Genomic DNA, 24,899 nt, shown 5'->3' with positions numbered 1-24,899 from the left:
CCCAGAGTTTTCCAAGGAGAGGGAGAGTGAGGGAGGGAGAGGGAGAGCAAGAGAGAGAGGGAGAGCGAGGGAAAGAGAGAGAGAGATAATCCTGCTATTTTTCAGTTTCTGTTTGGCAAGGACTGCTGTGGGGGCTGCGGTCAATGCTAGACATTACCCTTTCAGTTTTGTATAAAGTTAATATCATGACCCCCTTTTTTGCCTGATGTATCTGACAGCTCGACTGTTATGATTATATATTTTTTTCCTTTCTGAAATTAAAAGCACTCTGTGTCAAAAGTTTAACAACCCCCCTTGCCTTGGAGCTGTTTTGTTGCATTCACATTGATTGATTAAATCGCCTGCGTTTAATGGCTGGTACATTTGGTAATGGATTGCGTGCAATCCAAAGCGCTTATGGGTGAAAGCCAAACTGCGCAGAGGTTGTGAAAGGCTCTCGTCGCCGCCACAGCATTTCATCTTTTTACGATCAATGTTGGCAGGGGACGGGGGCGGCTGCTGGCTCGTGGCGGGGGCAGGGGCTGTCATTTGCTGTCAGAGCCCGAACTCTGTGGTATTAAAAAGGGTGTAGATATCAAGATGATATTACTGCGACAAAATGGCAAGTTCAAAGAGGAGCTGTGACAGAGCAGAGATGGCTGAATGGTATTATACAGGGCCTAACAAAGATGGTCACGGTATTAATGGACTTGGCAAAACTGCAGTATTCTTAGAGTTGCTCTTTGCAATGCACTGGACGTCTAAGCAAGGTCCAACAGGGCTAAGCTGGTTGTAGGACTTGTAGGTTCCTGGTTGGAGTGAATCTGTCCAAGTGTCGCCATCGGTGCGTAGTTCTCTGGGTGAAGACCTCCAGACTTTCCCAGTGATCAGCATAGTATGAAGAGACTGTGTAGGCGTCCATCTCTGTGGGTGTTTGAGTGTCTGCAGAGTAGGTGATTGCCAAGGGAAATCGAGGCCCTATCTCCATCCCTTCCTGTGGCTGGGCAGATGTGTGAATGCCAGCATGATTGCAGGATGTTATACACTTTGGAGTAGCAGCTAATTCTGCGTAATGAGGAAAAAACTCTCCACTGTCCAGCCTACTGATCTCCAGCCGCTCAGTCGAAATGGAGCCTGTGTTGATTGGCGAGAGCGAGGGATAAGCCCGACTTTGCCGTCGTTGAGTATTTCATTACTATTTTCTAACACCTCGAAAGATAGAGCCACAGGTGTCTGGCGAACGTGAGCAGTCTCGCAGGCCGTGCTAATTAGTGGATTGGCCCAAAAAAAGTGAGACTGCAGGGCCTTTCAGACGAGACATTGATGGATTGGCTCGAGTTGGGGGTAGGGATGTGTTGACGTCACTAGGTTGGGGTGGCGAGGCGTGGTCAGAGCAGACATGAACAAAAGTGGTTGTGAGCGAGACTTTTAATTTGTGCTCTCTGTGGGCTTTTGTCAGGAAACAATGTGTCCATATTGTATTGCTTCTCCCTTGCGCAGTGAAAACGTCCTTGTCTAGGACATTGCCAGCTTCCTTGATGTCTGCCTCCCCAGGCGGTCTGGGCTCGAGGTTTGGACTGGACATTTGTCAATGTCGTGCAGAGCCGCCTGTCACAGCTTTCCCCTGACATTAGCCCAGAGACTGAGCGAGCGGTCTAGATCTGGGAGGGAGACGGAGCTGGCTTGGTCCTAATGATGGCGTTTACAGTCATGTAATGAGTAAAAAGTTTTGCTCATTTAAATAACGCTGGGTATTATTTTAAATGTGGTTCATCATAAGATGCCATCTAAGCAGAGGAATGCATTAATTGATTCTCCTGCATTTAATTTGTCTTTGACCAATCAATCTGCATTTTTGCAAAATCCTGGCAAAACTGTCACTTTCCCACAGTGCATTGCTTACATTCCTGAGCATCTGCCTGCATAAGACAGCCAACCAATCTGCTTGTCTTGGGTTTTGAATCATTTAACGCATGATCTATATACCAAGGCTTCACACTTGAATCTGACAGGGCTCTATATAATACTGTGTGCTGTATTCAGTACCATGAACTGCCCTCGTGTTTGACGTCACTGCTAAATCAATATCAATTGGATGGTATGAGAGCAAGACCCGTTTCATCCCTTACTTGCTTCCAATGACCGGGGTTGTGAAAAGAGTGTGATCTGTGTTTTGGTTAGAGCAAATTGGAAGGATTGTCATGGAGAGAAAGCTTGATGCATAATGACTCTCCCGTTAACTTGGCGGATCTTGAATGCTTTCTGTGGCTCAGTGACGCATCTGGAGTGTGGATCCACTCCTTTTAATGTTTCCGTGTCAGCCAATTATGAGAAGGCAGGGCTGCAAGTGTACAGCATGTTCGTGATGGGTGAAGAACAGGCTGCTGGTGGAGTGGGTGTTCTGTTGGTGCTGACAATGTGTTCCCACGATTTTCACACAGTGGCAACTTGGACGTCTCTCTTTAGTACAACTTGAGCTCTCGTGTATTCTCGAGTTTCATGGTGAAGTTCACAGCAACTCTTCATACCACCTCCTGGCTTTGAAGAAACAGTGCGACGAAATAGTTTCTGCCACCCGTGTTCAGACGCTGTTCTCTTTGCCGGCGTGATTTGTGTTTGTATACATCCTGGGCCCTAACGTGGATCATTCGAATTTAATTGTGTTTGGCCAGCTAGCTCATGAAGTAACACCATCTGGGCGAGTTGTGTTCCAGTCCCAAGGATTGGGCTGCTTGGCATCTGAAATAAAGTTGTGAATACATTGCGAGACAGTGATTACAAAGACCAGTTTCCTTTAGTGCTTTGTATTTCTCTGTGTTGTGTATGTTCCCCTTGCAGTGCACTCACCAACAATTGAACCATTTGCAACAATAAGGATAGTTCATCATCATCATCATCATCTTCATCAGCAGCCACTGATCACTCACATTGATGATGGTTAATTGTAGGAGTGGCTGCCATCCTTGGCACAACAGAAAATGATTGTTGAAAATGAGTGTTTTAGAGGATGTGTGCATTGTCTCGTTCCTCCTGAAAAAGCACAAAACTGACCATTTCCAAACTGGGTGAAAAAGGAGAAGAATAATTGGAGATCGCAAATTGGAAAAACACAAACGCACAGCCAACAAAACTAATGTCTTGGTCTAATGGCTCCATCAGAATGCAGAATGCGGCAGCAGGCTTATCTAAATGGGAGCATAGCACCCTCTCCTAATCACACAAAAGTGTGCATTGGCTACAACAAAAGTGCCTCCTATTGATCCAGTCATTTTGAGTCATTTCTGAGATGCATGTTAAATGCAGTTACATGCATGTGCTGCAGTTTGACAGTCAACACATGTATGTGTAAGTCACTGCTGAGTTCTGCCTGGTTAACAGTATGAAGTCTTTTTTTCTGAGATACTGTCCAAATCAGTTATGTTTTGTGTGCTGGGGTGAGAACTGCAGTGCGCTAATACCCAGGTGTGTCATTAAGTCCTGCATTCTGTCTGTGTATTGGGGTCTTGGTGAAGGTGTGGGGCGGTGGTTTGGATTTGAGAAGTTTAATTCCTCTAGCTGTCCAGTAGTTTTGTGTTTTTTTTTGCCAGACCTGATTAGTAGTGACAGTGTTGCCTTGCTGCTCACTCTTGGATGTTTAGTGATTGCATCAGAGGGGCGAGGATCAATACGGCATTATCGTTGGCAGGCCTATGAGAGGGTATCGGCTTTCCTCTCCGCCAAATGTGATTAAGATTGGCAGGCTGCCGCGGGGCCAACGAAGCAGCTGTTGCTGATCCCTAATGACCTGGCGAAGAGGAGGTGGTCGGAGGGGTGGGCAGCACTGCTAACGAGATCTAGATCCTACTATATACCCCCCAATGTGGCTCCAGAAATCTGTGCTGAACAGCAGGAGGAGGGACACGGAGAAGGCTGCATCTGTACGGTGAGTTTGAATGAGTTTGACGCACTTTTTCTTCAATCCAAATTAAATGCAAAAGAATGTATTTAATGGACAGACATGGGCTCTGAAGTTGGCATGTCCTCTGTGAGTACACTTGGCTGAAGTACTTTGATAGGTGCACTGTACTCTGAATGCTCTGTGTCTGAATGCAAACAGAAGACTGCATAAAGCCCAACTTCTGTATCTCCTCTCTCGATACGACTTCTCCAAAGGGAAACTCGTAGTATTCACTATAGCATGTGTTTGGTGGCATGCTGGGCTCAAAGGATCAGATTTAGCTTAATTGAAGTCTATTATGCCCAAAGGTATTGATCAATAGCAGTCCACATAAAAGATGCTGTACTGTGCTCAAGTTCTTCAGTCGCTAAGTGCTTTCATTTATACAACACCTCCCAAGAATAGCATGTCAAGGCTCTGAACAATAAGATATTAAATGGATTGAAATATACATCAAAAGAAGTCAGTTCAGCGTTAGACTTTTGGAGCATCATAAAAAAAAAAAGTGATAAACAAAGCCATCATTCAGAATTATGCCCTCCCAAAGGAAGCATTGCAATGTGAAGCATAAGAGGACCTAGCTTCGACCATCTTCAAAAATGTCTGAGAAGCTTGTGTGTGTAATTTATAGCCGGACACGAGGGCAGTTTGTGTGATGGTGATATAGCGTGCCGTACTCTTCTCTGGCACATAAAGGGGAAAGGAGCAGCTCCGAAGGAAGTGGCAAAGACGAGGATGGAGACTTCAACAATAAATTGTGAGGAAGCCAGGACAGAGGGGAAAGGTGTGGGAAGCGAAAGACTGAAAAAGGCTGAAAGCAAGAAGGCTAGAGAGAGGCACATTGGCTCAACAGATGCAGAGAGGGTGAGAATAAAGCTGTGTGAGTGGATGGAGAGAGAGGAGGATGAGGGGTGTAGTTGTAGCCTGAGGCACAGACCAATAGGGCTGTACTGATTACTGGTGCCACAAAAGGTCCTCAACGTGGATTAAGATATGAGTAGTAAAACGTATGTTCTAGTTCGTTCTCGCCTGCCTCTTTTAGGTGTATTTTGAAACGGCTTGCTTCTGTTAGTGCTCTCCGAGGTATGTCCCAAGATGCATTGCTTAAGAGGGTGTTGATTACTTGATTGTACTCTGAGATGGAGCTGCCTTCCCCTGTCTGATTTTCTGTCTTTCTCTATTCAATTGAAAAGGAAAATAAAAAAACTACTTCTCATGTGCACAGAGGGTTTATACGATTTAAAAATAATCAGCTGCAGCAGGTGTTTCAGACTAGAGACCATCTGGGATGGGATTTGAAGGACAGTATCTTTAAGAAATCAACTTAGTGAAAGAATACACTTTTTTTTTTTGCTTTCAACTATAAAAATTAAATGTGTTTTGAGAAGTCAAAACTGTACTTAGTTGACTGCTTACGAAACCAAGACATTCTTCTGCTATTCATGGTTGCTTTTTTAGTAGTTTAAATTGGAGTGAATCAGTTCCTATATGTTCCTATATCATCTGGGTTTATCCCCCTTATGCAAATCCAGTTCCTTCTCTCTCTTTCCAGATGAGTCTATTTTTCTTTTTTTATTTCTTCCCACAAAGTTCTGATTCATCAGTACAGAGTCTTCTAACGGCTGCTCCTTAACTTGGTCCCCCCGCCAAACAAAAAGCCCACACTCCTGACACTCAATTCGTGCTGCATTGTTTGTGAGCAAACTTCTCATCCAAGGAGGTTAACTTGTGAGAAGTCGATAAGAGTATAAGAGAAAAACGCACCTCAAAAGAGGCTTGAAGTTGGAAGAGGCAGCACATTGTGATGCTTTATCATCAAGTAGCATACCTACACTGTCGTCAACAACTGTGCCTGCAGGCGTCATTCATGTTTCAAAACCTTTAAAACCCTCTTCAAGAATCAGATAATATTTACCGGATCAAAGGGCTTATTTATGTGACATTTGAATTGTGGTTGCTTTTCTATTCTTTTTTTTCCACTGATATAGTTTAGCAGCCTCTGGTTATTTTTAATACAGGTTGGCCAATGTGATTTATGCATTCAATGTGTTTATCTATTAATATAAACGCAAGTGAAAAATAAAACGTGTAATTTTGCGGTGATAAAAGCTCAGTATAAATATGATGGTTTGAATTCTTGACCTTTTTATTTAGACTAAAGGTAGAATTTCAAGCCAAAAGAGTGGTGTGTGTGTGTGTGCAGTACTTTTTGATGCTGTGAGCATGTGTACGTGATTGCTGGTGTGTACTTGATAGGTCGCAGATGGGATGCACAGCCCTTGCACACCCTGCACTGGGACACACAAACCCCTTGGCCCAGGCAGGGAAATCCCCCAGCCTGCTGGTTTAACCCAGATTAACTTTAATCTGTAGTTAAAGCTGCAATCCTTGTTCAGTCAATGTTAAATGTATGGGAGGGAAGAGAATTTTGAATTTTTATTTATGACAGCAGGTAATCCCCATTACACTGCCCCACGCTCCCCGAAGGCCTGGTAGACGCAAGGACCTGCTCAGAGCTCTCCACACTACAGCCATCCCATCCCGGCCTGGCAAACCGCTAAATCCCAGATTAGTCATATCTCAGGGTCTGCTTTTTTAAAATTCAGTTTTTATTCTGATTTATGCCGGTCTTGACTTTAAATCCTCCGCTCGTTTAGACCCACACCCACACTCCCTGCGATGAAAGGGATTGACACACTGACGGCCTAAAGTTGACACAGGTGCGTTACTGTCATTGCCCGCCTTTTGTCATTTAATTCTGGTCTCCACTTGTCTTGGACATATAAAACATGTACATTGAATGTACATGAAGTCAGTAAATTCCAACATTGATTAAGAAGAATTATCTAATGGGATTAAATAATCGAGTCATTAATTATGTTTTCAAACTACTCTGCACCCCATACATCTCTGATCTTACATGCATCAGCCTCTCAAAATTAGATTCTTGCTAACAGGGGTTTTTGTTCCTAGTAGAAGAAGAAAAACACTTCCTTCAGTTACCCAGTCCTTTAAAATCTAAGCAAGATAATTCAAGAATTGCTAACCTAATTTCAGGCAACATTTTCTTGTACATTTCAGGTTGCTAATTAGACTAAAAATCATATCGCCTTCATAATATGCCCGAATTAAGACAAATAAGATTGCAGAGGTTTTATTTGTCGCAGTGTATGCACACACAAGCCAGCAGGGATTCAGGCAGGCAGAGCGAGACAAAGCCAGGCTCTCTCCAAGGCTGTTTTCTGTAAGACCTCCTGTCGTACATTGTGTGCCGTGTGGGTTGCCGCATTACAAAAAGCTTGTTGCTGCCCCCAGAGAGAGAGAGTCCAAACGCAGAGAGGCTCATTCCCGACCTCTAAAGTGTGAGCTACACAAGCGGGCGACGGGAGCTCAATCTCTTGATTCTGGAAGAGACTAGGTTCAGTGTACTTGAAATCCTGAGAGGTGTTCACAAACCGGCGAGACTACAGCAGGATTTACAAGCACACGAGAGGTTTGAGCTTCCAGAGTTGCTTAAAAGATTTACTACTGCCTAGAACCAGCAATGCCCATATCTTTTGAATTTTCACTCTTTCAACTTCAGCTCAATTATGGGACCTTTTTGCAATCATTTTGTGTGTTAGTAGATAAGCCATTCGTATGTTACAATAACTAACTAATTAACAAACCTACTACCCTGACTCATGATTTAAATACCTTAGCAACTTTGCCAACCGGGCACAAAGACATGAATGGATGGAAAATAAAATGTGTTTCTTAAGTGAAGGGTGGCAGGAACTTCCTCAGCCATGTTCTTAAAGTTGATTCCCTGGCATCTTTTTCGAGAAACGTCCATCCCAGATTTTCTAGTTAATAAGCGTGTGAGGTAGTGGGGCTGACCGGCCTCTTCTCGTTTATACATTTTCATAAACCCTTATGTTTTATTCTCCATGTCTGTGTTTGGCCAGGCTGACAAAGGGAAAAAGTGCTCTCCATTCTCCTTCCCCGCCTTCTGTCCGTCTCTGGCTGTGCTCTTCCCATTAAGCCGGTGAGGAAAGCGCCACTTTCTCTAAATACAGCTGGGCTCGGAAAAGGTTACTCCATTCCCAGTGCTTGATTATATATTACCCAGTGAGAAAATTCTCCAGGTATGATTTTGCTCCGCTGTAGGACAGTGAGTCCTGGCTGCCGTGTTGTCCCCATTACTAGGCAGGTGCCATTAGTGTTGAACTGCTTGAGTGAAGGTGGTTTACTGGAGTGGCTGTGGTTTTTGGGGGTTCAGACCCTCTCTCAGGCTGTGTGATTTGGCCGCACTCCAGGGTGATGCATTACCGAATCTCTGAGAGTGATTGAGTGTCTGAATTGCAGCTCAGTGTCAGGGTTTAAGTGGCAGTCTTTTACCTTCCTTATCGTTTTTTTTATTCTTTAATACTTTTATCGCAAGCATGTTCTCCCACCTTCCCTCAGTCTATTCTCTCCAAGCCTTTTCCCAGGGGACCAGAGCCTTGGAACATCGTGGAAAAAGGTCAGAGCTGTGATGGAGGAGATTTTAATAGGACTCTTATCTATGTGGGAGCAAAGGTTTTCTTGGCCTGTATCAGAGCCCTTGTTAAAGCCTAGATTAACAAGCCGGGTTGGAGTGGATAAGCGCATATGGAGAGCAAGGGCCAAAGCCTGGTATTCAGAGAACGCAGCCTTCCCCGGAGTGTCCCTCTCTTCACCACTTTGGTTTGTGAGCAACATCTTAATAAATGACCAGTCTGGTAGATTTGTTATTTAATTCTAGGGTTGTGAAGGCAAAGAGCCCTTGACCTCTGCAGTTGACCCTTCCATCATCGATTCTAGAGTTTGAAATTCCATTAAAGTCCATTAAATCAACTTTTGCAACTACTGGGTATAAACTTTTAAGAAGGAAGGAGAACTGAGAAACATGCACAGCTTCAAGGGAGAAAGTTTAGGTTAAAGTCCTTTGCCAGAACTTCCTAAGGGGCGTGTGACGGCAGTGGGGATGCAGTGCAAAGCATTCTGGGAAGTCCTCAGATGTGCTGTAGCGCTCTGTTGCCATATTCTTGTTAGAAGGCAATACGGAGTGGGCCAGATTAATCACGATAAAGCACAATCATTTACTGGCTGCAGACGAGCTCCATTGCTGTATTAGTCATCCCCGTTCTCGGCCATTAAGCTGTGATTTTTGGGGATCTCCGTGGGGAGGGCAGAGGCTTTTAATGGTGCTGATGAATTCCTCCAGCAGCCTCCGCCGGCAGGGGGTTCAATCAGTCGAGTGGGTGGGGGAGCGTGCGGCGGATTGAGATGGGCCGAGCTCTCAGTGCGGGTGGGCGCCTCACCCGATCAATAAGGGACGTGACAACAGAGCAGAGCAGCAACCGGGGAGATCAAACGTCAGGCTAGCCGACGATCTCTTTTGGGAGAAGGATTCCCACCAACAGGCCCTCAAGCCCTGCCTTGGATTTGTTGATGTTTTTTTCTTTCTTCGCGTCAATGGCCCACACTGGCCTGTTTGAAGAGATCTTTTCAGATCGGCTTGCACTAACACTGCCTCACACGTAAGCCTGCTCCCAGAAATTCCGTACGGCTGCTTCAGCAATGAGAGAGTTGTCCGAGTAGATGGCCTTGAAGTGCAAAAGGCTCCAGTACATTTCTCGCAACTTGTTATAGTGACATGATAGATGTGAAGAAATCCTTGTTTGTGCCATGGCCTTCTTTTCTAGACAATACTCCGCATTCATGTTTTACCTTGGCTTGGTAAAGGTTTCCTCTTTGATGAGGAAGAAACCTCAATTGGGGATTTCATGTACTAAACAATGACTCCTGATTCCAACATGTTTCAACTACCACCCAGCTTACCGTTTTTCTGGATTTGTTTGTTATTATTCTGTCTCTCACTGTTAAAATACACCTACCATTAAAATTATAGACTGATCATTTCTTTGTCAGTGGGCAAACGTACAAAATCAGCAGGGGATCAAATACTTTTTTCCTTCACTGTATTATTATTATTATTATTATTTTATTATATATTTCTTACCAGACACCCTCTGGCTTCGAGGGAAATCGATTGTATCTTTAGCAACAACAAAAGCCAGCACAAAAACTTCCAATCTGTCTCTGTCTCTCTCCCACTGGGGTGATGGGAGCTCAGAGTGCGTGCCCAGATTGATATATACTGCTCCCCGAGGTGATTGGGCGCTCTGGTGGACTGTGTGTCTTTAAAGGAGAGGCGTTGGGGATGGGAAAAGCCCAGTCCAGTTTGCTCCCTGGCGGTCTGTCTTTAATTAAAATCCAATTAGCTCTCTAATGAGATCATCTGTCAGACAGCAGCGGTACGGTATCCGAACACTGGGATCGAAAGAAAAGCCCTTGGGGAGCCAGACACCATGGACTCTCTGTGCATAGCAATTTAAGTCACAGAGGGTTCTGCTGTGGGTTTAATAATTATACCTCCCTGACACCGATTTGAAAACGAGTGTTTTTTTTTTTTTTCTTGCAGACCTTGTATGCGAGTTAAGTCCGTGGCATTTGGATAACTCCCATTACTCCAGTCTCTTTATTTTTAATATTTTTTAAATGTCTTGAAGCTACCAGAATAGACTGGTCCACCCCCCCTTTTTTCTCTTTCTTTTCACCACAGGCTGAATTACACATTGAGGAGAGATCTTTATATTCAGTTACTAATCTAACAGAAAACAATTTCTCTGCTTATACTGCCTGTTTTGCAAAACAAATCTGAGTGGTGAATGTCTTTCAGAAAATCCTGTCGTGGTTCCTGTGTGGTGATCTGGGAAAATTAGCTCTCCTCAAAAACAGACCAATGCTCCAGATTCCCCCATCAGTGCTTAATCCCCCCCGTCCCAAATCTCATTCCTCCCGTGCGTGTTGGGCCCCTGAGGTGAGGCACAAGGTGCAGCTTCCACAGATTTTGATTGTGAGGTGTGCTCTCTTTTCTGCTTTGTGTTTTGCTGTCCTTGAATATTCAATCTGTGCATGTTCTCATACAGAAAAAAAACGAACAAACTGGTTTCTGCTGTCCTCCGTTCCTCTCCACGGTTGTGATCTGCCGCTGCAAAAAGTTAAATGGAGTTCCTTCCGAGGACTTGCAGCGGACGGCGAATGAAGGTCAGACTCAAAGACATGGGGACCTGCTTCATCTGTGCCCCCCCCCCCCCCCCTTTAACCATCAGAGAACGAACAATCTCACATTTCCACTGCGGCTGACAATCTTGTGAAGTGTGCTCGTCTGCCGAGCCTGACTATCTCCCGCTATCTCCTTGTGAGATCTGTGTGCCTGTGACACAGCCAGGCAGATAGAGCTCTGTCAGTGACAACCGCCGTGTCAAACACATCTTCATCTCGGGCTGGGGAGACGGGTCCCTCCGGCCTGCGTGCTTCGCCTGTGTGAGGGCCTGGGAACCCCCGCAGGACTGTCTGCCTGTCTCGCCGGGTGAGCCGCACCGTCATCATGCATCCTAAGACTCCTGGCTCCCCCCCCGTCTCCTCTCCCTCTGATCAACTAAAACGCTCCCGCTGGGTCGCCTGTCTTCGGAGACGGCAGTACTGTGAGATCCTGCCCTCTGACAGCAGCAACAAACACGTGTAACTGAAGCCAGGCTGCTATATCGATAATTGCTCTGAAAGAAGTGGGTTTATTGACCATGCGTAGTGATACCACTTGAAGAACAATAGGGAAAATCTGACTGGTATTTTATTAAGGAGGTGAGATGGGGTGAGGGTGTATATCATTTTAATATGATTTGTATGTATGTATGCATCTCCTGTGAGCACTATCTGTCCGCTCTGATAAACTCAGAGATTACGGCAGCAGATGAATTCCCATCTTGTGCATCTTGCCGGCCGGCGTGCCGTCCTCCAGTAACTCGGCGAGGGTCACGTTTGCGTCTCGCTCGCCAGGAGAACAAAGAAAATTAAAACAGACATTCAAACCGTCTCGCATTAGGTTGGGGGGGGGGGTACGGAGTGAAATGATCTGTTCTGATTACATATTACAACACTCGTGCCAGTCCCCCTTGAGAAGTGCTAATTGACTGAGGAAAAGGCTCTTTGAGGGCAGTACACAAGGCTCCCAATCCCACCCATCCCTCACATCATCTTAAGTAATTTATGTGTCTTATGGTTGTGTGTTATGGGGTGTGCGGACAGCTCTCCTCATTGTCCAGTTAGGTGTTATACACGTGTGTCTGATCAGGTTCATACGGGCAGAGCAGTGGGAGTTTATCAGACACCGGATTGACCATTTTGTTCAGTTCTCCTCTGCCCTGGTGGTCGGATATACTAACCTGGCATGTTTCGTAGCCATTCTTCAGCCGGTGTCAGTTTCCCCGTTCTGACCTGAGTGGCCCTTTCTCTCTCTGAAAAACAAATGTGCTGGGAAATGCTCAGCAGCTCTCTTGTTCTACATTTCTCTCTAGTTCTTGCTCCATCATTCTTGTTCTCTCTCTCGCTCTGTCTCACTGTGTTCCCTTCTCTCCTTGTTTCGCCTTTCCTGCAAATGACCTCTTATCTAACAGGGACGGTGCTCCTGTTTCAGTCCATTAGTTTAACAGAGCAGAGACGGGGAAGAGGGAGAGAAGGGGGCTCGGGTAGTGGGACGAGGGTGGCGTGATTGATAGCGCAACGTTGCCAGTAGCATGTGCGAGTGAAGAGGGACTGCTGCCGTGTAGTTCGCTGCTACAGTGTAATGACAAACCTGTATTTTCCTTGGTGGTAGGAATCTGCAAGGCTGCGATGTTGAACTGTGCCCTTTTTGTGTGGGTAGGGGGGTAAAAATAACAGCCCTGCTCAGATCTACAGTGTCGGAGCCCCTGTGATACTGCAGGAGAGGGAAACGTGGATCAGGGGGGTGAGGAGGTTTTGCTTCTGCAGTCCAGTGGCAACGGAAGCCGAAGGTTTGTAATCCAATCCAATATTTGGCTTCAAACAGCCTAGACCACAGGAAACTGTATTATTCTGCAATTCATTTAGCTGAACAAATATTGTTCCTTAAACTGCATCCATATTTATCACAGATCTTTTGTCAGAGTTTGTCAGCCTCTTTGCTTAGGTCTGGTCTGCACTTTTAGATTCCAGACGGGGCGAGGGCCATTGTAAATTATGCGGACGAAATTCAGGATTGCTAGAATCGCTGAAATGTATCCCATAAACAGCTTCTATGTCTGTCGGTTTCAAAATCCCAGCTCTTTAGGCTTCCACCCTGCCTAGCACTCAGTGCTCAACAAAACGTAGATATAAATCTTCTGTTTTGCAGATATATTACTCTAACCTTACCCCAACCTGTGTATGTGTGCCCTCCACGGGACAGGACAGTCACTGCACTGACAGGTGTAGGATGGGAATAACTAATGCACAAAATGCACACCTCTCTTTATGGGCTGAGTTTTTTTCATTTGTTTTGCTGCAAAGGCCTGCTTCTTACTGGAATGCCCGAGCTCCCAGAGGAATTGATTGCCTGCAATTGCACTTGAAACTCCTTAACAATGGTGTGCGAAAGCCCGGACTGTGTGCACAAACGATTGTGCTGTGAAATTGAGCTATTTTAGAGAAAGTGAACTTGTATAAATAGATAGATAAATAAATAAACACATACATACAAACGCATCCCAGATCGATGCATTCCATTCTCTGCTGCTCGGAACAAACGCATCTCTTATGGACAATCTTTAAAGCGACGGTTCTTAAAAGAAAAGTCTTTCTTTTGGAAGTAGTTGGTCTCCTTTTTTTTTTTTCCTCAGTTTTTCTTCTCCCTAGAGTGAGCTGAATTTGAAACCAGAGAGTGTCTTCAAACCAAAGAGATAAAATAAACCTTTCTTAAGGTTTGCTGACTGACTGAACCACTTCAGTTGCATTTTAGCTTCTCATATGAACACGATATAAAAAAAAAAAAACACAACCTATAAATTACACAAATCAAGTCAACTCGGCAATTGTATTGTCTTTAAAAGCCAGAGCAGTTTTCAGTGAATTGCCCTGTTTTTTTCTTTTTCTTTTTTTTTTCTTTCCTGCAGCGCAATGCCATCTAGAAGCGTTAGTCGGAGGTAATGGACGAGTGAGTGAATTGGCAACAGTGTATAATGTCAGTGTTAGATGTGGAAAACAAATGAGAAATGGTGGAAAATTCCAGGCTGTCCTGCTGTCTGCGGCTCCAGGGCTGCGCGGGGAAGCAATGAGTTCCCAGGCAAGTTCATGAAAGGGGTGAAAGGTCAAAGTGCAGCCAGTGAGAGCAGCAGTGATGAATGTGTCTGGGGGTCAGAGGTCACTCATGTAACTAAGGACCTTTTCCCCCACTGCCCATTTGTGCTGTTGCTATCGGGAAAAGTGGTGCGATATTCCGAGCAAATAAACTGACGGTTTACCCAGGCCTGGGAAGCAATGCTTCTTCAGTTTTTGATCGTTTGATTTTCTCTCCGTAATCCCAGCAGAAACTAGAAAAGACTTGTTTTCTCTTGATTCTGAGCTTTAATTGGGATACACGGTGGAATCAACATCCACTTCAGAAACGATACCAAGAGCCTGTTAAGACGGACTATTTCCGAGAATCCTTTGTTCGCTTGCTATTTTGTTCCATGATTTATTCAGCGGCTACTGTATTTTGTTCCTTTTGTAATTCACTCTATTGTATTTTATGTGTTGGACCGTGTAATATCTAAACATTTCCCTCTATCTTTTTCATAGCTCTTTTTTGAATGTAATCCGGCTGGGACAAAGATGGCAAGCGCATCTAATAATAAATCTAATAATAATAATGCTCATCCTGATCACAGTGGACACTGAAACTGTTTCACTCGACCAGACAATAAAAGTCTTCATTCTCCTCCATGGCCTTCACACCGGGCTGTAATTCCACAAACATTTATCTGCTTGACTGAGTCTATAACTATAATGCAACAAATTCAGGGTGGATTACCAGTACATTGTAGCTTTTCTCTATAGCTTATTTTTTCCCTCTGTCCTCCTCCTCCTAGATAATTACACTTGTTTATCTGTCCGAGTCGCAGAACGCTGACGTTTTTATGCCGGTAATTGGAAATGGTTTGCAAGTGAAATATCCTTTCTCCCAAAGTTAATGTCCTCCTTAAAGGAAAGAAAAAGTGGCGACTCCTGCTCCTGCGCTCGTCTTTATTGTTTATTTATAAAAGTTGTAAATGTGGGTATATGCGGTACTTCATTCTTAACTAAGTGGCCCATATATCTGGCCGCTGAGAATGCAGGGAGAAGACAGATTGTGAAATGAAGGTGCCACGGACCGTGAATAGAGCCGGCTGTCTCTGACCAGTTTATTCACAGGTCATTGTCAGAGTGGCGCTTCTAGTTTGGATCACAGACGATTTCTGAGCATCGGTGCTATCGGCTTTTTTCTCTCTTTTTTTTTTTTAATCTCTTGCATGCCATTTCACTTCTCCATTATTAATAAGCCAGCTTGCAAGGTTTCCAAGCCCCCTCCCTTCTCTCTCTCTCTCTCTCTCTCTCTCTCTCTCTCTCTCTCTCCTCTCATAACAAGGAGCTGGCTTTAAAAGGCTCTGGCCCTTTGCTGTGGCAGTCCATGTGCTTTCAGAAGAAACATGTTTTTGAGGTCAGGAAAGCAATTAGCATCTCGCGCATGAAGCGAGAAGCTGGAGACGAGCGCCGTGGATAAAATGGAGGCCGGGGCCACAGCCTCGACTCGTTCTCGCCCCGATTTTCCCTTTCTCCTTGTCATGCCGGCTCACAGCTGCAGTCAAGAGTTGTCTGAAAGGTGATATTTCGTACTTTAATTGGGGTCAGTGTGTGAGACTCACTGCCACTGTTGTATGGCATTGGAGTTAAAGACAGAAAAGCTGGCCTCCTTGCCCTCTTTGTTTCTTGCTCTGAAAGCTTACTGTAGACCTCTGAGCTTGCTTTCTCTTTCTTTCTTCCTCCCCTCTCTCTCTCTCTCTCATCTTTACCTTTTGCCTTCTGTTGCTTCTAACCTGCCTCCCTCCTCCTCCCTTCTTTCTGGGTTGCGTTCCCTTTCCTCTGTTCTCATTTAGTCTAGCCTTGCCCTCATTTGTCTAACCTGCCATCCCTCTCCTCCTGTCTACCAATTTTTTTTTTTTTTTCTCCCTCCTCTCTCTCTCTCTCTCTGTGTCACATTGCCAGAGCGCTGTAATTAAGATCTCTGTCTAGGCCCTTGCCACGGTAGAATGAGTGACAGCTCTTTTCTGTTTATATCCTCGGTCTTGTTCTAAAAACAGGGCTGCAGTAGATTGGATACAGAGCCCTGCTAATAAAATGTCACAGATGCCGGGCTCTTTAAAGGGTATTTCTGTTATTGCTTTTCTCTCTCTCCTCTCTCTCTCTCTCTCTCTCTCTCTGTGGATAAATTAATAGTAAGCCAGCGGTGTCTGGATGCTCGGTCTTTGACGTAGAAGCTTCCCAAACTTCAATAGATTTTTAAAAGTGCCTGCTAAGTCTAAGACACAGCTGCACAATGGGATGGCCCAAATATGCTGTATATCATGTGCCGACTTCCCTAATGGATAAACACCACAAATTATTCTCCCCTCCCCCTCCCTTCTTCCCAGCATGGTGACATTGTGCTCTCAATTACTTGGGATCTTTCGCCATGCTTTGGAACTGCTGGCTGGTGTGTAGTAGGGGTGTTCACACTGAGGTGTTCAGGCCAATGATTCCTCTGTTGTTGTTGTTGTGTTTTAATTGTTATTTTAAGGGTGGGTATGTCTAGTATTGAGCATCTGTTGGCAGGCAAATTGGCTGCAGAACTGTGACGTGGAACGCCGGGCGAGCAGTGCAGGCAGCGTGTCAGAGACGCACAGCAGATGTGACTGAGTCGCAAGGATTCAGCCGAAATCCCTCCGTCAGGCAGATCCAACTTGGAAGATGAGAGCCAAAGAACTGCGCCTGAACTGCAGTGATTTCAGAACCGACTACAAATAATTGGCTTTGCCGGCAGTGTTTTGTGCCACCCATCGCGCACGTGCGAGAGTCCTAGCTGCAGTTGGGGGGCACTTATAGCACAGCCAGCGCCTTCCACGAGCATCAGGGGATGTTCAAAATGTGTTGTAGACGCCCACAAATCCCATCCCTCCTGTTGCTCTGTGGCTGGCAAGTCAAGGGGCTGTGTTCGTACAGTGTCGTTAGAGTTTCCATCTCCTACATCCCGCTGCCGAATCTATCTTCCAGACGTTATTTCCAGACCTCTCTCCTGTAAAGCCTGGCAAATCCGTGATTTAATTGGAGATATTTATTTTTCTTTCTAATAAGTATGCTGATGCAAGTCAACCCCCCACTATCACCACCACCACCCTCGCGTTATTATTTGTGGTTGGCAATTTGTGTCCGTGGAAAAGGGTTCTTAAATAAAACATGATCATTGAAAGTTCTATATTTTTTGGCTCATTAGGTTGGCTGTACAAAACCAAGTGCTTGTGGTCATTTTTTTGTTTTATTCGAGAGTTGGCTTTTTTTTTTTAAATCATAACTGTTTGCTTTCAGCTTCCAAATACTCTTAATCCAGAGGCCAAGGGAACTTCTCACAAACTTGACCCTGCTTTCAACCCAGTCAGCACTTATGACTTTGCTGTTCAGAGCTTCTCTATGGTGGGGTTTGCATGCGAGGGTCAGTCATGCCATATTTAAATTTGATACAACTGAACTGCCATAATTGTAACCTAGACTAGTCCCAGCTGGGATTGCCATACTGCTCTCAGAGTAAAACGGGGGAAACTGGCGTGACATGCTTTCAGTGGGGCCTGCTTCCACACTAATTATATTTTATAACATGGAATAAAACCTTAACAATACCAGTACAGTATATTAAGAGATTTTTTTCCCCCGTTTTCTCTTGTGTCCGAGTGCGTTTGTGTAGCGCAGCTTTGCTTCGCGTGGTTCTGTAATAATGTTTTAATAGTGTTGCTCAAAGCGCATTCCATCACTGTATCCCACATGACAACGTCAGGCTTTGAATAGCAAAGCGGCCCCCCGAAAAAGTCGACCATCTGGACAAATGGTGAGGGCTTGTATGTAACACTGCAGTGGTAATGCAGCCGTATCAATTTAAAGTCTTCACTGAAAGCTGGCACGTTTAACTGGCATGTAAATGCTTACGTTGTCAGACTGCGATCTGTAATTCACCTTAACTATAGGAGAGCATTCTCTTTACTTCCCCACACAGCTCTTGTATGTCCAGTTCGAAACCAGTATATATCCCAGAAAGCTTTTAAAAAATATATATTGAATTGATCATTTCTGCAGCTGGCTCGCCATGTACTGTCTCACAATGGCTGATGTCTTCATTTAATAATACACAGGCATTTGTTTTGTTAGTGGCTGGTGTTGCTGCTCGTTTGTCTTCCTGTGTGCCACCGCTTGGTGAGGTAATTTGCAGATATGGTGCTAACTGTCACGGCTGTTCTGACAGGTCTATACGTCTGGAACAGCTGCTGATATCCAGGCTATGTCAACCTACTCTGATTGTTTCTCTGTTGTGGTGGATATCGGTAAAGTTCCTACAGTTAAATGGTGAAGACAGAAGCAGTGTTGTGAGTCTGTCAAGCATATAGTACAAGCATCAATGTGGGCAATCTGACCAATGTAAAGGCAGGGTACATTTTTGTTTTGTTCCTGGTCTTTTATTATGATCTGATGCCTTTCTACCAGAAAATACAATGCATTATAAACAGAATGAATAATGCGTGGCAGAAATGTATGAGTACAGTAAATGGAGTCGAACAAGTACAATAGTGTAGTAATGTAAAGTCAATAGTTATGATATGGGAGTAGCTTCTGCTTTTGCTAATACCGTGTGAATGGGAGTTCTGAGGAGGCTTTTGAACAAGAGATTCTTTAGGGAGGTTCTTGTTTGCTGGGGTTTCAGTAAGACTATGTAGGATAACACTTCACTAATAAGTTGCTTACAAATTCACGTATGAATACTGCAGCAATGACCGATGAATACCTCATGCATTTCCTGTATCACAGGTATGAGACCTGTAACCCCAACCCTAGTCTGTAACCCTATCCTTAACAGTGAGCCATACATGTGATTAACATCAGAACTTGGAGGAAGTGCATGTGTTTTTCTTGTATATAATGAAATAATTCTCAATTCCTAATATTTTAAATTGCACCCCTGTTTGTAAAGTGGAAGCTCGTTGTTTAATCTATGTATAGATGTATTTTGTCACTTTCTTCACTGTTCATAAAGTGCTGTGCGAGGCTGCTTTTAGAACACCAATAAAATACTTTTGTGGTGCCACTGATGGTCTGATCAGCACCACTATACTTCATACGTAAGACTCTTGACACATTATCTACCCCACAATACTCACAGGAACAATTATCCTGCTCTCGTTTTCACTCGGATCATGCTGAAGTGGGAATATCTGTGAAACATGCCTTCACTTGCTGGCGATTTAACCACTGCAAATTAGTAAGTGAATGGTGTTTGCCAGCCATAAGGGCAATGTGTAAAAGCACCTAAAGAAAGAGGTGAAAGATAGAGATGGAGAAGTTGTGTTTTTTGGCCAAATTCTCATGTGCAAAGATTTCCTGGGCTGTCGGGAGAGAGCTGTGGTTCGTGCCAGGCTACAGGGGTGTGCGGTGTGTGGGTGGAGCATGACAGAGACTGAGAGGCAGGGGGCGGGGGAGAGTAAGGGGGCAGCAGTTGATTCTGGTGAAGTGCCAGTGTTTGCGCTCCTGGTTTGTTTGAGCACAGTGTCAATATTAGGATTGCTACTGTGCGCTGGAGTGGAGCTTGCAGAGAGAGACACTGACAGCATGCGGAGCCTTCCAGTGTGTGGGAGGCGCTGAAGTCCTCGACACCACGCATGACCCCGGTGGTGATGGCTTGCTCACTGCTTGGGGCCCTGAGCTCTGTTCATTTCGAAGCCCGACTAGGGGGGTGTTTAAGAACAACAACAGTCTCTGAAAAGCCTTGCCTATGCACAGCAGTGCCAAGAAGTTTTGTTGCGTGTTCAATGCAAACACCAAGGCTTTGAGTGCAGATTGCTGGGGCTTTCTGCTTTGAATCACCTGGTGTTTTGTCTTTTTGGTTGACATTTATTTTTGAAGCTTGTGACTTCTACCAAGTCCCAGGGCCACAGCCTTTCAACTCCTTAAGACTAGGCTTTGGCTAAACCTGTAAAAAACCTCTCCTTGGGGTGTGGGTTGGGCCTGGTAGTCCTGGCAGCGCTGGTTCCAGTCTGGGATGTGAGAGACATTAGGGCCCAGGGCTCCTCCACTTTACCCAGTTCTGTGGTGTGTTGCGAGGGCTATAGTAACCTGTGTTTTGCACTTGTTCTGTATGAAGAAGTGGATGGCAGTATAAATGTGGGTTGAGATCTCTCCGTTCTTCTGTCTGTCATTTTAATAGATTCGCTTTTTGGTTATTCTAAATTTGAAAGAAAGAGAACCCTGCTTTCAACAACTCGACAGACTTCTTGTTCCATTTTTCAAACTTCCTTTTCTCACGGCCGTACACACGCACTCACACACACACTAAGCCAGCTGCACGTAGGGCACTGAAATAGCACTCCCATTAAATGGAGGCCTGCGCTACATGTTAATTTCCTCCAAATACAGCATTTGGTGCAAACCCATGACAGTGCAACCAATTAGAACATCTATTGCCAAATGCTTTGATTCATTTCAGATCTTACAAGCTGCTGACTGCTTCATTGACTCTGGTGGGTATTTCCAGCTTATCTTGATTTTTGTCAACACTGACACAGACAGATGTGTTTGCCCATAGAGGGAAATTAGAAGTGTGGCTTTTTCTGCCTCCTCAGTAGGCCTTCATACGAGGTCCTTCGGCCTGCAAGACCTGAAAAACCGATGGGATGGGGGGATGCTCGTTTACCCAGTAGATTTTAGAAGGAGTCAACCGGTTGTTGTTGTTATTGTTGTTGTTAATTTTTCATGCTTTTTCTCCTATGGAAACGAATAAAAATTTTGCATTGGACAAACCACATTAATGTGGGTGTCTTGTTTCCCAGTTCAGCTGAGAGACTCCAGGTGCTTTGGGGGTTAGTGTGAAGTTCCCTGGTTGTGTTTAGAGCTGCACTGGTGGTCTGTGCATCAGTCCGCTCCTCTCCCCAGTCTCCCTATGCGATTGCATCTGTATTGTGGTTTTTAAAGCCCACCCGGTCCACTCGTTCCTATAGGACGGCTGGGTGTTTCTCCAGCCTGGGGCAGAACCCCTTAAACCAGCCAAGTGGGGAACAGAGAGATCCTGGGGGGTTGCAGGAAGACGGAGAGAAAGAGATTGGTGTCTTCTGTCTAGGCAATAAGGGGTGACTTTGTAATACAATGAGCTGTCCATCCTACGAGACCCCACACCCTGAACGTTCGTGTTTTGTGTCCTCCACACAGGAGTCCTGAGAGGAGGAGGAGCGGAGACATTTCCCACTGCAATAAGGTTGGTGCGCTGGTCTTCGTTACTGTATTTTTATTTGAAGCACTGACAGCGAAATCTGGGTGGCAATTTCCTGGTTAAGTCTTGTTTTTGTTTTTAAATTACTTTTAAGAAAGCAGTTTATTTATGACAAAGGGATTTTTTTAATTTAGTTTTAGATTTTTTCAGTTTAGTTTTCTCCATATAACCAACTACTTAGTTTTATAATTAAGGGCCTAAATAGATTACAGGTTATTTCTTCGCAGAGAAACAAAAAGACATCAGCAGAGTGCTGTAAGTATAAGGACGTGTTGTAGTGCAAATTAATCTTCTCTTCTGATTTCTGCTTCGACCTCCAACACTTTAATTTCACCTCCAGTAATTGTCATAGATTCACCAATTTCTAAAAAGCGCATGTAGGCTACATTTGTTTTTTTTCTTTGTATTATTCCTTTGTTTCTTTGTATTTTTCTATTTGTACTCCTAGTGCAAGACTAAGTTATACGCAGACTTCTTGAAAAGTGGTTAAGCAATACAATAATGAGTTTCGTCACCTCTTCCTAAAATGCTATGTTTGTAGAATGGGGAAATGGAAAAACACTGCTGATTAAATGTCAAGTCACTGCAAACGTCCTGTGAAACGCGGCTACAGCGGTCTCTTCTCAGAAGGCTCAGGATTGGGATTGGGATTGGGTTCCAGCCTGTAAAACTCTGCTGGTGCGGCCTTTCTCAGACTGCTCAGGACGGGCTACGTCATTGGCTGGTTTGCATCCGGGCGACGTCATTGGCTGGTTTGCATCCGGGCGACGTCATTGGCTGGTTGGGACCAATGTTGGTGGCTCACAGTTGACTGAGCCCCCCGAAAGTAGTCTGGGCTCAGAGCTGGCTTACATACACTGGGCTTCCCCAGCCAACAACAGCGCCCCCTGTGACTGCAGTCAGCATAATCAGTGACTGCTACATCTGCCCCAGCCCTGCTGTTTACCCCGAGGGTCTGCAGGGTGCTCTGATGTCTCAGTAGGCCACCCTTCAAGAGTGTGTGTGTTTTCCTCCTCTCTCCCCTGCTCTAGCATTGAGCCCAGCTGATTAACAGATACATTAAGAAAAGAGTATACAGATGTGTGATTTGATTATGGTCATATTTTATTTTTATTTGCCTCCGCTGAGCAATTAGTAGGGAGGGAAAGCAAGCTCCTCACGAGCAGAGCAGACGGATTTGTTTTAGGGAACCATCTTCAAATTTGTCACTGACAGTTATAAGCTTGAATGTATCTGATTTACATTGAATTTTTTTTATTCGCGCTTACCTCATTACTACGGCTACAGGTCATCCTTCTAAAGTAGGTCTTGGTCTGTGTGGGTTTCTCCTGGTTCAAAGGGAACAAAAGAAATTGTAATAAATGGCAAGACGTGCTCTGTGTTGCAAGGACATATTCAGTTATGAATAGTTGGAAGAGGCACTTACCCAGGATATCAGTTCTATATATGTGCATAACATTTTTTTTTTTTTTTTACTGAAAACATATTGATGAAGTGAGCAAATGTGTAAATGAAGTGTTACACCTTGTCCAGGAATGGGAATCAGCACTTGATTGCCCTGTGTAGCAAACTGATCAGCCATCCTCTCCTCGCTGCCTGAGAGCAGACGGAACGATCGCTGTTTTGATCAGGAGAGAACACGCACATCAGCTTTCATATTTAATTAACAGAAGACAAATTGTGACTTTGCCATATTAATAACTGCACCCAGCCACAAAATAAACAATACAAATGCATAATTAGCCTTACAGAGAATGATATCCGCCTCTATTTGTTATTTGGATTGCCGTGCAGGGCAATTAAGCAAGCGTTCCCAATTTAGCGGAGATTTTAACATTAATGTCTTTTTGATTAAAGACAGCTGTGAAATCCCCATTCTGTCTCCATAGTGTCCCGGTGCTTTTAAAACGGTCTAGTTCAGCCTAGACATCATCAGGTGTGTGTGGTTGCCGAGACCCTGGGCAGTGAAACCCTTTTTCCCGCTTGGGAGACCCCGGTTGCAGGAAATATCTCTTTAACCAGAGTTTGGTTTCAAAGAAAGGGCCAGGCTTTGGAGTTTGAATGCAGGGACTGGATGTATTCCAAAAAAAAAAAAAAAACTTCTGTGTGGTCTACCTACTGTACTGAAGCTTGTAAACTCCCCCCAAGAAGAGTAAGGCAGGCCGGCCGGCAGAGTGTGGCGCTCGGGGACCTGGTCCCTACTGTAAGACATGGCTGCTGTCGCCGCTGGAGGAGGAGTGTGGGGCCAGTCTGAGGGGAAATTCCAGTGCAATTGACAGGATCCAGCTCATTCTAGTCCACAGCCCAGCCATATTAAATAGACACCCTCCAAATATGATAGAGGTGACCACACCCCATCACATTTGCATCAAAGGAAGAAATATGCATTCTCTTAGAACTGTTAGAACCTGCATAGCAAGTATAAGAGAAATGATCAGCATTGTAATACTTGTTACCACTGCCCCCCTCTCTCTGTCTCTCCCTCTTCCAGTTTTTCTCCTTCTTTTCTACCTGGTCCCTGTGGTCTCCCTGATTGATGTCATACAGCACACTTCCCGTTTGTGTTTGACACTGAGAAACGGTTCCTTTTTGTACATTTTTAATTCACTGGTGCTTTTTGAATATACCTGGCTGTGGATTAAACCATACTAGAAATACTACTTGTACTACGCCTGGTATAGCACCTAGAGACCCCATCTTGGCAGATCTCAACATATGCAGGGCAAAGCATGGTCAGTACATGGAAGTGGAGACCTGTGATAGGCAAGTCCTGTTGATACTGGAAGAGAAGACACGGTAACCTAATGTTGGTTAGTGCCAGGAGCTTGGGTAACTCTTTCAGTCCCCTTTACCACAGTTCACCTGGGAATATAGCCGTTGACTCAAGAGAAGAGTAGCTTTAGTTATAGCAGCTAGTCCTATTTATAATAATGATGATGATGATGATGATACACTATAATCCGCTATCATGTATCATTGTTTGTCTTCTCGGTTGTTTTCTTCCCCATTGTTTTTCCTATTGCCGGCACACTTGTAGCACTGTTTGTTTTGAGATTATTCCTCTGCAAAGTGTAAGTGTTTGCATCGTGGCTTTGCTGCAGCCTGGGAGGTGTGCACCTGCGGGGGCTGTGTTGGCTTTGTGTGCTTTGAATGAATTAAGAGAACCAGAGGAGCTGGGAGAGGGCAGAGAGAGCAGTGACAGAGAACGAGAGAGGGGGCTTTGAATTTGATTTGAAAATAAAAGACAAAAGAAAATGTATAAAAAAAAAAAATGGCTGTGTGTGTGTCGGGGAGGGCTGGTCTAAAAGAGTTTTAGGGGGGTGAGTGGTTGAGGTTTTTTTGTTGAAAGGAAAAGGGAGAGCTGGAAGAAAGAAAATAATGTCTCTCACACACACACACACACACCCTTCAAACACACACACTCACATACGGGGTGCTTTGAGAAGCTAGGGTTTGTGATTGGCTGCCCAGCTGTGACGGGACATTGTTATTCCAGCCAATGCCGAGAGAGAGAGCTGTAAATCCTAAAGACTGAATGAGGAATCTGTGACCCCTGTTGCCTTC

General features: G+C 44.7%; 1 protein-coding gene across 10 annotated transcripts in view; it reads left to right on the top strand.

Moving 5' to 3' along the window:
* The window catches only part of ndst2a (N-deacetylase/N-sulfotransferase (heparan glucosaminyl) 2a), a 98,507-nt gene that overhangs the window by 38,927 nt on the left and 34,681 nt on the right, over nucleotides 1-24,899 (top strand). For 6 of the 10 annotated variants that reach the window (XM_066692950.1, XM_066692943.1, XM_066692949.1 and 3 more), the window contains exon 3: nucleotides 21,275-21,320. The exons of 2 other annotated variants lie outside the window; for them this stretch is intronic. The gene's annotated coding sequence lies outside the window, so the exon portion shown is untranslated. Of the gene's footprint in view, nucleotides 1-20,555; nucleotides 20,590-21,274; nucleotides 21,321-24,899 lie in introns of all 10 variants that reach the window. 2 more of the 10 variants (XM_066692951.1, XM_066692946.1) reach the window with 1 other exon arrangement.

This window comes from Amia ocellicauda, chromosome 20 (genome assembly GCF_036373705.1).
Source record: "Amia ocellicauda isolate fAmiCal2 chromosome 20, fAmiCal2.hap1, whole genome shotgun sequence".
In the NCBI taxonomy this organism is placed as follows: Eukaryota; Metazoa; Chordata; class Actinopteri; order Amiiformes; family Amiidae; genus Amia; species Amia ocellicauda.
Note: the sequence above shows the minus strand (reverse complement) of the source record. Positions and strands in the feature narration are given on the sequence as shown.